This window comes from Nicotiana tomentosiformis, chromosome 9, assembly GCF_000390325.3.
Source record: "Nicotiana tomentosiformis chromosome 9, ASM39032v3, whole genome shotgun sequence".
In the NCBI taxonomy this organism is placed as follows: domain Eukaryota; kingdom Viridiplantae; phylum Streptophyta; class Magnoliopsida; order Solanales; family Solanaceae; genus Nicotiana; species Nicotiana tomentosiformis.
The window spans coordinates 87007618-87021087 of NC_090820.1; the positions used below are offsets into that span (position 1 = coordinate 87007618).

General features: G+C 39.9%; 1 non-coding gene across 1 annotated transcript; it reads left to right on the forward strand.

The window, feature by feature from the left end:
* Positions 1 to 11370: 11370 nt before the first annotated feature.
* On the forward strand, positions 11371 to 11477 carry LOC117279211 (small nucleolar RNA R71). Its single transcript, XR_004509624.1, has one exon. It is a non-coding gene; the product is annotated as a small nucleolar RNA R71 (small nucleolar RNA).
* Positions 11478 to 13470: the final 1993 nt, after the last annotated feature.

Genomic DNA, 13470 nt, shown 5'->3' on the forward strand with positions numbered 1-13470 from the left:
GGTTATGTAATTTGCAGGGTGTTTGATTTTGGTATCGGGTGAGTTTCGAAATGAAATGGGACGCATAGTCCTAAGTTGGAGGCTTGAGTTGAAAGAGTTGACCGTAGTTTGACTTTTATGTAGACGACTCTGGAATGGAGTTTTGACGATTTTAATAGCTCCATATGGTTATTTTAGACTTAGGATCATGTCCGGATGATGATTTGGAGGTCTGTAGGTCGTTACAGTTTGAATTGGCGAAAGATGGAAAGTTGAAGGTTTGGAAGGTTGAGAAGTTTGACCGGGAGTTAACTTTATTGATATGAGGGTCGCATTCCGATTTCGCAAGTTTGAATAGGTCCGTCATGTCATTTATAACTTGTGTGCAGAATTTGAGGTCAATCGAAATCGATTTGGTATGATTCAGCATTAGTTTTGAAAGTAGGATATTTATAGTTTCAATAGGCTTGAATTGGGTTGCGATTCATTGAATTGATATTGTTTGATGTGATTTTTGGCCTTGAACAGGTCCGTTATGTATTTTGAAACTTGTTGGTATATTTGGACGGGTCCCAGGGGCCCCAGGAGTGATTCAGATTGAATCTGGAACAATTATAGACTTGTGTGATTGCTGAAGCACGGCTGTGTCTGGTGCAATCGCACCTGCACACTTTGGGCCGCAGGTTCGTCACGGCAGAAACGGCTCTCGAGCCGTAGAAGCGAAGTTGGACAAGCCCAGCTGGGACCGCAGGTGCGATCAGTGTTCCATAGAAGCTGACTCGCTGGTGCGAGTGGGGAAGCGCAGAAGTGGAAAGGCTAGTCTAGCCTGGGGTCATAGAGGCGGAGACCCTTCCGCAGGCGCAAAAGCGCAGATGCACCCAGGTTCCGCAGGAGCAGACGCGCAGATGTGCGATTTGGTCTGTATAAGCGGAATTTCCTGATATTAGTAGGAACTGCACCTGCGATGGATTTTTTGTAGGTGCGGCATTTCAGGTGCGACAGTTAGTCCGTAGATGCACAAATCGCTGGGCAGAAAAGGCTTAGTTCGAGGGTTTGATCTTATTTTAATTTTTGGACCTAGAGAGGTCCGTTTGTGAAAATATTTTGAAAGAATTTAAAGAAAATCATCGGGGTAAGAGATTCTCACTCAGTTTTGGCTATATTACTCGAAGCCATTGTTATTTTCATCATTTAATTAATGATTTGAGTTGGAAATTTGGAGAAAATTGTGAAAACTTCTTAGACAAAATTTTGGGGAATTGAAAGACGATTTGAAGTGGGATTTGAGTAATTCTTGTATGGTTGGACTCGTTATCGAATGAGTGTTAGGATTTTATAATTTTGGTCGGGTTCTAAGATGTGGGCCCAGGTTTACTTTTTGAGTTGACTTTTTATTTCTCTTTAATGATCGTAACTTTATTCTTTGGAATATTTTTTTATAATTTATATTTATGGTATGAAGTTGTTATGGCTAGATTCGAGCCTTTCGAAGTTGGATTATCGAGGGAATAACTTACTAGTGAATTGAGTTGCGTGTTTTGAGGTAAGTGTCTTGTCTAACTTTGTGTGGGGGAATCACTCCTTAGGATTGGTGTTGTTTTGTGTTAATTGCGATATGTGGAAGTCGTGTACGCATGGTGACGAGTGTGTACACAGGCTAAATATGGTAATTGACCGGTTCTAGCTATGTAGATTCTTTCATGCCTTCAATTGAGATACCATAATATATTTCATTCATCATCTCTAGTCTATCTTTACATGCTTTACTTGTCTTACCTCTTACGTGTTAATTGCCTTTACATGCCTATTTGTAATTATTGTTTTCTCTATTCCTTATTCATTATTTAACCGTTGAGTTCATTACTTGAAATTATTTTTTCTTGGAATATCTTATCGTGGAAATTTGTATTGAGTTATGAAGGTTGTGATTCATATTGAAGAAAAGTTATAAAGTTGTGAAATACTATTCTTTTTGAGTTATTCACTTTCGGTTGTTATTGTTGAGACTCTTGTGCATATTGTAGATGAGCCATGGGCTATTTATTGTGAAAACACCATTGTTGTTAACTTCTTTGGAAACTTGTGATATTGCGCACTTGAGGTGCGATTTGTTATACGTTGTGATATTGATACGCATGCGTTTGTGATATTGGGGTTGAAACACATGCTTTGAGATAAGGTGGGCTTGATACGCGTGTTGCTAGTAGGGGAACTACTTGAAGCCACGCGGTATGATAAGGTGGCATAAAATGCGGGAAGCTATTTCGGAAAAATAATTATTAAAACTAAATGCAAGGCTCATACGGTGATATAAGGAAAGCTTGTGATTGTTTTTGTGATTTGAGACTACGAAACGGGACCTCGGCAGTGATTCTTGTTGATACTTTTCTAATACTTCACTTGTGTTTTGTTTGCTTTGTTTCCTTGGCATAGGATTCTTTGCTTTCTTTCGTGATGCCTTATTTGCCTTAGTTCAGTGTAGCTATCCCTGGCATATTTCTCATTGTTTTATTTCCATTGTTTATCATTATTACAATGTCATATACTGGTTCAGTTTTCTTATTTATTCCAGTAGGGCCTTGACCTGACATCGTCACTACTTTACAGATATTAGGCTTGGCACTTACTGGGTACCATTGTGGTATACTCATGCTACGCTTCTGCACATTTTTTTATGCAGATCCAGGTACCTCCTATCAGTCCAGGCACCATTGAGATGAGCTCAGCTTCAGAGACTTTAAGGTATACCTTCCGGCATCCGCAGGCCTCGGAGTCACCCTCTATCTAGCCTGCTTCATTTTCTTTCCCTTTTGGGGAAATTAGTTCATGCTGAGTTGCGAAGTTTCTTTTATGACAGTTGTTGCATATTTGAGAGTTTTATCATTATTTCAGTTATATTCTGCATGCATGTTAGGCTTACCTAGTCTTAGAGACTAAGTGCCATCTCGACATCTTATGAAGGAAAATTGGGGTCGAGACAAGTTGATAGCAGAGCTCTAGGTTCATAGGTGTTATGAGTCAAAGGCATGTTTAGTAGAGTCTCGCGCATCAGTACGGAGACGTCCGTAATTATCTTCGGGGGCTATGGAACTGTTAGGAAAAGATTCACTTCTTTGATTCCTTATCGTTCGAATTTGTTGACTTAGAAATTCTAAATTTCTATCTTTCTATTCTCTCACAGATGGTGAGAATACGCACAGCTAGATCTGATGATCAGACACACGCGCCCCCTGCTAGAGCCACGAGAGGCCGGGGTCGGCCTCTTCTATTTGCTTGAGGTTCAAGAGGAACCTCATCAACTAGTGTAGCCGATGGCTCTAAAGCCTGACTAACACTCTTCGATTCCTCGGAAGTTCTATGAGATGAGGATGGCTCGTCACTGAGTTGGTATCTCCCTTGCGGCCTTGACTATACAGTCGGCTGCTCCTGAACAGAGGCTGAGTTGCCCTCTGATGCTTCCCTAGACGGGACATATGACCTCTTCTCGGAGAGATCTGCACCTTTCCCTCTGTCGGCTGTAGCTTTCTTTGTAATTGTCTTTTGTTGGCCAAGGGTAAGGTACTCTTGCCTTGATCGCGAGAAGGTCCACCTCTTCCTTTATATGTGTCACCACGTCCTCTAGATCGAACCATTGTCTGTATCAAGCAAAGGCGATTGTTTGTTGCAATTCAATGTTCAGACATACACATGAGATATGCAAGTAAGCTATAAACTAGAAGACACAGTGAGGGTACACAGTTAAAATATGCTTGTAGGTAAATGATCTGCGGTCTGCACAATTTTTCTCGCGGTCATAGATGAGGATTTGCGGACTGCATAATTTTGTTGTGTGGTCCGCACAATTTCACTTGCGGCCGCACCTTTGAAACACAAAAGATGCCAACTCTCTGATGATAGAGAAATGGCTGATGTGTGGCCGCAACATGATTTATGTGGTCCGCACAATTAGACATGTGGCCGCCCATTGGAGTCAACAAGTATAGACTCTCTGATGACAATAAAATGCTATTCTGCGGCCGCGATGGGAATTCTGCGGTCTGCACATGTTTTCTTGCAGCCGCAAATCCCTTCTTCACTAATGCTGCCCTAAAATCAATTTCTGCGGACCGTACAAATTCAGGTATGGTCGCAGAATTCAAATATTACGAACAGTTCAGTTTTTTCTATCTAGGTTTTTCAATTTCGTGCACAATTTGACATGGCAACATAACAGAGGCATGCAAATGTAATGACCCAACCGGTCGTTTTGAGCATTTGCACTTCGCTCGGTAGTTTAGGGGCATGAGTAGCTCCGTATGATGTATTATGACTAATGTGAATCATCGGTTTTGATTTTCAGATTATTCGGAATCGAATTGGAAGAATGGATTTCATTGTTGAAGCTTTAAATTGAGAGATAGTTGAACAAGTTTGACTTTTTATGAATTTGAATCCGGAACAGAATTTTGATGGTCCTGGTAGGTCCGTTGGGTGATTTTGGACTTAGGAGCGCATCCGGATTCTGATTTAGAGGTCCGTAGTGGAATTTGGGTTGAAATGACGGAAGTTGGATTTTTAGAATGTTTGACCGGGAGTGGACTTTTTGATATCAGATTCGGATTGTGATTCCGGGGATTGGAATAGCTTCATTTTTTTCAAATGTGACTTGTGTGCAAAATTTGAGGTCAATCGGACGTGATTTGATAGGTTTCGACATCGGTTGTGGAAGTTTAAAGTTTCAAAGTTCATTGATTTTGAGTTGAGGTGTGATTCGTCGTTTCGATGTTGTTATGTATGTTTTGAGGCCTCGAGTAGGTCCGTGTTATGTTATGGGACTTGTTGGTATGTTAGGACGGGGTCCCGAGGGGCTCGGGCGTGCTTCAGATTGATTTCGGATCATTTTTCCTTCATCTTTTCACTACTGTGTTCTGCTGGTTTCTGGTGTCTCAGTCCTTCATCGCGTTCGCGTGGCAATTATCGCGAACGCGTAGTGTATTCCGATAGCAGCAGCAAATTGTTATTCGCGATCGCGAAGTATGTCTCGCGTTCGCGTAGTGTTGGGGCAAGTCATCTTCGCGTTCGCGTATGGAGGATCGCGTTCGCGTAGTGATGAGGTTGGTAGCTGGGAGATGGAGCATTCTTCTATGCGATCGTGGAAGGTGAGTTGTGTTCGTGAAGCATTGGCAACAGTGGTCATCGCGTTCGAGTGGGGCCACTGCAGAAACGGCCATGGCATGCCCTATGTTATTTTCACCCTTTGGGTTTACTACCGTGTCACTTAGTAGTGCCCCCCTTAGGACGAGAATTTAGAGCTTGAGAGATTTTCCCCATTTGAACTTCTAGGTTGCGGATTGATGTGTTGTGTAGGGCAAGTTGGGAATCCGAATCGGCATTCTTTTCCATCATTTGTTTGAACATATTTTCAATACGCCCCATATCGTTGTTTGAAGAAATTGAACCATGGGAAGGATAAGGAAGCGAGTTGCTCGGTTGTTGATACATCAGGGGCCTTTGAATACCCGACCCCCAGTTGTCTTGATTTTGGTTCCATCCACCTTGATTGTTACCCCCTTAATCCAATTTTCTTTATTATTTCCACTCTGATTTCCTTGATTATTGTTGTTATGCCAATTCCCTTGATATTTTTTCCGCTCCAATTGCCTTGATTGTTAGAATTCCAATTCCCTTGATTGTTTTTAGGTTGCCATTGTTGTTGGCGTGGGCCTTGGAAGTTGTTTCTTTGCCCTTGGAAGTTGTTCACATATTGCACTTCCTCCTCTTGTTCATTGTAGGAATCATCTTGCTCAAAACCACTATCTTCTTGCACATAATTCTCCACTTGATTTTGCACTTGTGGACCCTTGGTCCTCCTCTTGTTCACCATCATGTTCACTCCCTCCATGGCATTGACTTGCTTGGGATTTTGCACTTGATTTAGTTGGGCCTTTGCTAGTTGCGTCATGGTGGTTGTCAACTCGGCAATGACTTTTCCATGGTCTTGCAACTCTTTGTGAAGGTGGATCATGTTTGGGTCACCTTGTGGAACATTGTCCCAGAATTGCCAAGCCGATGACGTTTCCGCCATCTCATCCAAAATCTCACAAGCCTCCGCATAAGGCATAGTCATGAAGTTCCCACAGGCAAGTTGATTAACTATACATTGGTTGGTTATGTTAATCCCACGATAGAAAGTTTGTTAAATCATGTTCTCCATCATATCGTTGTTGGGATATTCCTTAACCATTATTCTATAACATTCCCGTATCTCATGTAGTGGTTCATTCGGCTCTTGCTTGAATGCCAAAATCTCATCTCAAAAGTGTAGCTATGTGCCTCGGAGAGAAGAACATAGAAATAAATTTTTTTGCCAACTCATCCCAAGTGTGAATGCAATGGTTCGGCAAACGTTCCAACCAATATAAAGCATTCCCCCATAGAGAGTAGGGAAAAATCCTTAGCCTCAATGCATCCTCGGAGACATTTGTTTACTTGCTCCCCCAACAAGTATCCACAAACCCCTTCAAATAATTGTACGCATTTTGAGTTGGAGCACCGGTGAAGAAACCCCGTTGCTCAAGCAAAGTGAGCATCACATTGGTCATTTGAAAGTTTCATAACGAGTGCAAAACACCACTTTAATTATACTCGCTAGTCAAAGATAGTATAGTATAATAACGTATCCACAAGGATTGAAATTAAACAGTATTTTCGTATTTTCTAGCTTAATTGCTATCCAGGAGAATCAACAATCGAGATTTTTATGATGAATGACTAAAATTAACTAAGAATCTAAAGCTATTGGCTAATGACAATTGAAACAAAGGTAAGCAAGGAAGTTATCAATGTGAGAAAATAGGGGTTGATAGGATAGGTGCAAGATAATTGTTTGAAATCTAACTCTAGATAATTCACTTCTAATATTCAAGTGAGTCTCTCAAATTCACTCAATTATTAGTTCAAACGTTCAGAAAAAACTCCTCCCCCGATTAAGTTTTAACCTCACAAGATGAACCAATTTAAGCATATGAAGATATACAAGAATGCGTAGTGGATTGGTCTTTAGGAAAATCTCTTTCGATTATCCTCATAAATAGGTTTAATCAATAATTCAACTAGCCTCTTCCGATTGCTCAGAAGAATTAACAACCAATAAGATAATGCAAAGATATCACAAGTTATGCCTCTCTCGATTACATGAACAAGTGAATATAGATGCAATAATTAAATCATACAAAAACGCTTCAATACATAAAACTAGAGTTATAATCCAAAATCAATCATCAATACACCAAATCCATCAAACCCTAAAGAGAACGACTCCATAAATATGGAGTAATTCATCACAAATATAATAAAAGTATAGGAAAGCATAAATTCAAACCACACTCGGGTCTTGCGTAAGGAAAGAATAATGAAATCCTTGTGCTTTTGCTCTTCCCACTCCTCCTTAGGTCTAATATATGTCAAAAGTGCAGGAAATAACACTTTTCCATGTATTTATACCAAGTAGGGTCGGGCCCAGAAGAAATTACCTTCTCTTAGCCGAAATAGGAAAAGTACTCTGTAAAACTTGCACAGGCGCGCCGCATGAGGTGACGCGCCATGCGGGGCTTTAGTGGTGAAATCCAAAGAGTTGATTCTGACAAGCAGCAGAGAAATGCCCATGCACGGCGCCCCATGCACCGCGACAGTTGGGATTTCTCATAGTACGGATGTTTCTTGCGTTTTGACGTCCAGACTTGGTCCTCGATCCCCAAACATGATCACAGCTTATTCCCTTGGGCTTTTACTCAAACTTCAAAGCTCCAAATCATTTAAATCCATTCCATAACATCTATATAGCTCGGAATCACTCATACAAGGCATAAAACACGCAACTAGTACAAAATACTATCAATTAAAGCTCAAAAGAAATAAAGTGCAGTAAATTGGAGTGCAATAAGCGACTAAAATACGAGATTATAGCCTACCATCAATACCCCCACACTTAAACCATTGCTCGTCCTTGAGAAATAAAACTACACTTCGCATAGAACACGACCTTTTTTCAACAACTCTCATAACTCATCACACCACGAATATTTAAAACAGATTAAGTATCATACAGTAATATCCTAGCCTCAAGATTTGACTCAAAAGCACCACGCATTATTTATTACCCTCTCACTTACTCTAACACAGAGGTCAAGGACATTACCTTTCCTTCATGAATCTAGTGCCCTCACACAACAATAGAGAGTAATTTCACACATAATAAAATTTAAGAACAATGAGGAACTCAAGATAGAAAGAATTTGCTCACTCTTAGAAACAACATTCATATGCCACAAAAGACGTACCATAAGCTTGCCCGTAGTGTACTACTCTACTAATTGAGCTCATTCAATCAAGGATCTAGTAGGACTTTCATTTGTTGTAATGTAGGTTGCGGTACGGGTAGGATACATTTAGATATAAGAGTGACTACACCTCCTTAAGCACCTTAATACATACAATTTATTGTTTAAAACCCCACACTTACCTCAAACCAAAACTCCACCTTTACATCAATATAAATAAACTCCTTACTTCTTTAAGCACAAATACATCAAGAGTTACCACTATCAAGGAATATTTTTCACAATAATACAACTCTTTTTTTTCTTTCTTTTTCAATTCAAGTGGCTCTTACTTTTTAAACATGTCACCTTTATCCTTATTTCATTAGTTCCACTAAAATTCCAAACCAACCAACCCACATTTCAACTTTTGCAAAGTTCATAACAAATTCAAGTGCTCACGATAGGTAAAAGGTTCAAATAGATGGTCAATTCAAATAAATGGGTAAGGCTTGTAATGTTGTTGCCAAGGAAATAAGATTACAAGATCAACGGGGTTAACTAAGATACATAACAATTAGGTGGGTATAAGCATATATCTGGCTCAACAAAGAAATGACTATATCACTTCCAAGACTGCATAAAACTACTATTTCGCTTTGTAAACACACGGGGCAAGTTCTAGACATCAAATGCAATGCACAGAAAACACAAAATCTCACACATACATGGCACATAACTCACTCAGGATTGGACTATCAAGACACTCTCGCCAAAGTAGTTAAGCAAAGTTAAGATCATACAATTTAAAGTACTTATACAAGAGTCAAAAACTGAGCCTAAGCGTCACAACTAAAGCACTCACTATTCTCAAGGTATAATAAAGCTAAGAGATATTGCCTTCAATTCAAATCACAGCACAAGGTTTCCTACTCCTAACAAAAAATAAAAACTAACTACACCCGGTACAAACAAAATCCTTGGAAGAGAATCGCGATGCAAAGAAAAACCAAGGTGACGTAATACATTAACTAACAAAAGAAAATATTTTTGACTTTTTATTTCGACTTTACTCCCTCAAGAAATCTATCAATTATATCCATCGTCGGGAAAAATCAAAAAATATTTCAATTTTTATGGTTTTTTCAATTTTTTTAATCTCTAACTACTACAACTAACACAAAGAAAACTAAAATACATACATACATACAAATATCCCCTACCCCACACTTTAAGTTGCGGCATATCCCCATGACAGACACTTAAAAAGTATAAGGTAAAGGAAACTTCCCTGAACATCTAATCGGGGTCTGAGTCGAAGTCAGGCTCCATTCCTCGCGCCCGAACCAATGCACACATCCATGCCGATAGCTTCTTCTCAGCCTTTTTGGGGTACACCCCACACTTATCTTTCTTGTTCAGTGTAACCTTCTCTTTTGAGCCCTTTCACTTTCCACTCAACACTTGTAGCTAGTTTTTCTTTTTGCACCCTCTTTTCTACATGTATCTTAAATGTCACAGTCTCCTCACCCACTCTATGCATGATTTTTCTCTCGTGTATATCCAATATAGCTCTACCCGTTGCTAAGAATGGTCTTCCTATGATGGGGGGACCTCCTTGTTCTCCTCCATATTCACCACTATAAAGTCTACAGAAAATACGAACTTATCCACTCGAACTAACACATCTTCCACTATCCCCTCGGGTGTTATGGTCGTTTGGTCTGCCAGCTGCAAAGATATTAGCACTGACCTTATCTCTCCAATCTCCTTCTCCAATTTCCTGTAAATAGATAGAGGCATCAAGTTAATTGAGGCACCAGAATCACATAAAGACTTATCAAAATTTATAGTCCCTAATGAGCAAGGTATAGTAAAACTCCCTGGATCTACACACTTTTGTAGGAGTTTATTTTGGAATATAGCACTGCAATTCTCTATAAGCTTGACCACTGAGGTCTCCTCTATTTTCCTCTTCTTTGCCAGAATCTCTTTCATAAATTTGTCATAAGCAGGAATATGTGAGAGCACTTCTGTATATGGTAAGTTTACATGAACTTATTTTAGCACATCCAGAAATCTCTCAAACTGCTTGTCCAACTTTTCTCTGTACAACTTTTGAGGGAAAGGTAAAGCAGGCATATGCTCGCTCTTCTCAGGTTCCTCCCTTTTTGCTTTTTCTTCCTTCTTCTTCTTCTTCTTAGTTTTCATTGGGCCTTTATACTTCTTGTCATCATCACTTTGCAGTAGCTCCACACTTTCTTTTGCAATTTTCACATCTTTTTAGATTGGGGTGGGATCCTTCAACACTTGCCCACTTCTCAAGGTCACAGCATTCACTATTTCTTTGGGATTTCTCTCAGTATCAGCGGGGAGCATTACTGGAATCTGCTCAGACAATAGAGTGGATAGCTTCCCCACCCGTCTTTCCAAGTTTCGAAAACCAATACCTATTTTTTTGATAGATGCTCCATGTTCCCGTGTAGCTGCGCTATGAGTTTCAAGCCTCTCATCAGTTTTCGGAGTGAATGCCTTCATGAGATCTTCTATGCCAGACTGAATGGGCTGTTGAGGCTAAAATTGCTGTCTCTTCTGATTTTGGAATGCGGGCTCTCCTTGTCCCTGGGGTGTAGAGTTATTTCATTTCCATGCATTCGCGGTACCTCCAGGTGAACTCCATGAAAACCCGAGGTGCCTCTGACCCATTGCATTGAAATTGTAATTTTCCACAACATTCACTTTCTCAGTTGAGGCTTGACACTCATGAGTAGGGTGTCCTCTTCCACATATATCATAAGCTGCATGAGGCTCACTCAGTATTGTAGCCAAGGTCAGCTTCCTTATCTCTTTGGCCATGGCATCAAGCTGTACCTGCATAGATGTGTTAGCATCAACCTGGTGAACACCAGTTGATCTTCTTCTTTTATCTCTCTGAGAGGGCCACTGATTAGCATCTTCATATAACTCATCAAGAATTGTAACTATCTCCTCTGGAGTCTTCTTCATCAACTGGCCTCTAGCTGCATTGCTCAATGTTCTACGTAAGGCCGATGTCTATCCATCCCAAAAGTCTTGGAGTTGCATCCAGAGTTCAATTCCGCTATGTTGACACTTTCTAACAATCTCCTTAAACCTCTCTCATGCTTCAAAAATAATTTCATTCTCTTTATGGCAGAAGTTATGGAGTTTTTGTCTGAATATGCCCGTCTTAGCTGAGGAGAAATATTTATCAAGGAATTTTCTGGTCATCTCCTCCCATGTTCTAATTTATCCTGTGGGTAAGCTTTGAAGCCACTGTTTTGTATCGTTTTGAGTGTGAAGGGGAATACCCTTAAGTACATTGCATCTCGTGACACACCATTGTATTGAAAGGTGATCATAATCTCCTCAAAGTGCATTAGATATGTGTTTAGATCTTTGTTTGGCTTCCCTCTGAAGACACAACAATTCTGAAGGGTTTGAAGCAACCCTTGCTTTAACTTGAAATTGTTTGCTGCAATTGGAGGTGGTCTAACACTTGATAAACCTTGATTGTAGATCGGTCTAGCATAATCGCCAAGTGGTCTCCCAAGCATGGGAGCTATATTTCCAAAATGGTCTGCATCTAAAGGTTGATTTTTAGCAATTTTATGACCCCTCTCTTCTTCGTAGATAAATTGTTCATCTCTCATAGTTGCTTCCTCGTCATCCCGTGCAGCTTGTTCTCGTCGTTGGGCTGCTTCTCTTGTAGCCAAATCCACATTATCATCACCATTTCGAACCATATCTTCTTTGGTTTAGGATTGCCCAACCTTTTCTAATGTCTCGGTGAGATTTCTTTCCTTCCTCAGCTGTCACAGTTATTTTTCAATTTTTGGCTTGTATGGTAGCACTTCCTTCACAGAAGCTCGAATCATGCACCAATCTAATCTGTAACCCGTGCACAATCCAAGAACACCAAACGTAAAAAGAGAAATAAAATAAAATACAAATTCCTGAATTAACACTACAAACTATTTCAAACAATATTGACTGCCAATCCCCGGCAACGGCGCCAAAATATGACAAGCGCAAAACACCACTTTAATTATCCACAAGGATTGGAGTTAAACTGTATTTTCGTTGTTTCTAGCTTAATTGCTATCCAGGAGAATCAACAATTGAGGTTTTTATGATGAATGACTAAAATTAACTAAGAATCTAAAGTTATTGACTAATGACAATTGAAACAAAGGTAAGCAAGGAAGTTATCAATGGGAGAAAATAGGGGTTGATAGGATAGGTGCAAGATAATTGTTTGGAATCTAACTCTAGATAATTCACTTCTAATGTTCAAGTGAGTATCTCGAATTCACTTAATTATTAGTTCAAATGTTCAGCAAAAACTCCTCCCTCGATTAAGTTTTAACCTCACAAGATGGACCAATTTAAGCACATAAAGATATGCAAGAATGCGTAGTGGATTGTTCTTTAGGAGAACCTCTTTCGATTATCCTCCTAACTAGATTTAATCAGTAATTAAACTAGCCTTTTCCGATTAGTAAGAAGAATTAATGAACTCAACCAACAAGATAATGCAAAGATATCAGAAGTTATGCCTCTCTCGATTACATGAACAAGTGAATATAGATGCAACAATTAAATCATCCAAAAATGCTTCAATACATAAAACTAGAGTTATAATCCAAAAACAATCATCAATACACCAAATCCATCAAACCCTAAAGAGAACTACTCCATAGATATGGAGTAATTCATCACAAACATAAAAAAACGTATAGGAAAGCATAAATTCAAATCACACTCGGGTCTTGAGTAAGGAAGGAATAATGAAATCCTTCTGCTTTTGCTCTTCCCACTCCTCCTTAGCCTCCTTAGGTTTAATATGTGTCAAAAGTGCATGAAATAACGTTTTTCCATGTATTTATACTAAATAGGGTCGGGCCCAAACAAAATCACCTTCTCCTAGCCGAAATAGGAAAATTACTATGTAAAACTTGCACAGGCGCGCCGCATGGGGCGACGCGCCATGCGGGGCATTAGTGACGAAATCCAGAGAGTTGATTCTGACAAGCAGCAGAGAAATGCACATGCGCGGCACCCCACGCACCGCGATAGTGGGGATTTCTCATAGTACGGATGTTACTTGCGTTTTGACGTCCAGACTTGGTCCTCGACTCCCGAACGTGATCCCGGCTTAATCCCTTGGACTTTT